The sequence below is a fragment of the Pavona decussata genome, unplaced genomic scaffold, assembly GCF_977016875.1.
Source record: "Pavona decussata unplaced genomic scaffold, jaPavDecu1.1 SCAFFOLD_3606, whole genome shotgun sequence".
NCBI classification, from domain to species: Eukaryota; Metazoa; Cnidaria; class Anthozoa; order Scleractinia; family Agariciidae; genus Pavona; species Pavona decussata.
In genome coordinates this window covers 1-1,498 of record NW_028146417.1, presented here as the reverse complement: position 1 = coordinate 1,498, position 1,498 = coordinate 1, and the positions used below count along the sequence as shown (strand labels likewise).

Sequence of the window (1,498 nt, the reverse complement as noted above, 5' to 3'; positions counted from 1 at the left end):
TACCTGGTTGATCCTGCCAGTAGTCATATGCTTGTCTCAAAGATTAAGCCATGCATGTCTAAGTATAAGCACTTGTACTGTGAAACTGCGAATGGCTCATTAAATCAGTTATCGTTTATTTGATTGTACCATTACTACTTGGATAACCGTAGTAATTCTAGAGCTAATACATGCGAAAAGTCCCGACTTCTGGAAGGGATGTATTTATTAGATTAAAAACCAATGCGGGTTCTGCCCGGTCATTTGGTGATTCATAGTAACTGATCGAATCGCACGGCCTTGCGCTGGCGATGTTTCATTCAAATTTCTGCCCTATCAACTGTCGATGGTAAGGTAGTGGCTTACCATGGTTGCAACGGGTGACGGAGAATTAGGGTTCGATTCCGGAGAGGGAGCCTGAGAAACGGCTACCACATCCAAGGAAGGCAGCAGGCGCGCAAATTACCCAATCCTGACTCAGGGAGGTAGTGACAAGAAATAACAATACAGGGCTTTTACAAGTCTTGTAATTGGAATGAGTACAACTTAAATCCTTTAACGAGGATCCATTGGAGGACAAGTCTGGTGCCAGCACCCGCGGTAATTCCAGCTCCAATAGCGTATATTAAAGTTGTTGCAGTTAAAAAGCTCGTAGTTGGATTTCGGGATGGCTCGGCCGGTCTGCCGCAAGGTATGTTACTGGCCGGGCTGTTCTTCCTCGCAAAGACTGGGTGTGCTCTTAACTGAGTGTGCTCAGGATCTGCGACGTTTACTTTGAAAAAATTAGAGTGTTCAAAGCAAGCCAGCGCTTGAATACGTAAGCATGGAATAATGGAATAGGACTTTGGTTCTATTTTGTTGGTTTCTGGAACCGAAGTAATGATTAAGAGAGACAATTGGGGGCATTCGTATTTCGTTGTCAGAGGTGAAATTCTTGGATTTACGAAAGACGAACTACTGCGAAAGCATTTGCCAAGAGTGTTTTCATTAATCAAGAACGAAAGTTAGAGGATCGAAGACGATCAGATACCGTCCTAGTTCTAACCATAAACGATGCCAACTAGGGATCAGAGGGTGTTATTGGATGACCCCTTTGGCACCTTATGGGAAACCAAAGTTTTTGGGTTCCGGGGGAAGTATGGTTGCAAAGCTGAAACTTAAAGGAATTGACGGAAGGGCACCACCAGGAGTGGAGCCTGCGGCTTAATTTGACTCAACACGGGGAAACTCACCAGGTCCAGACATAGTGAGGATTGACAGATTGAGAGCTCTTTCTTGATTCTATGGGTGGTGGTGCATGGCCGTTCTTAGTTGGTGGAGTGATTTGTCTGGTTAATTCCGTTAACGAACGAGACCTTAACCTGCTAAATAGTTACGCGAATCCCGATTCGCGGTTAACTTCTTAGAGGGACTGTTGGTATGCAACCAAAGTCAGGAAGGCAATAACAGGTCTGTGATGCCCTTAGATGTTCTGGGCCGCACGCGCGCTACACTGACGATGTCAAAGAGTATCTCCTTC

General features: G+C 45.3%; 1 pseudogene; it reads left to right on the top strand.

Annotated features, from left to right (window-relative positions):
• On the top strand, positions 1–1,498 carry LOC146446536 (small subunit ribosomal RNA; annotated as a pseudogene; the record flags this gene model as incomplete).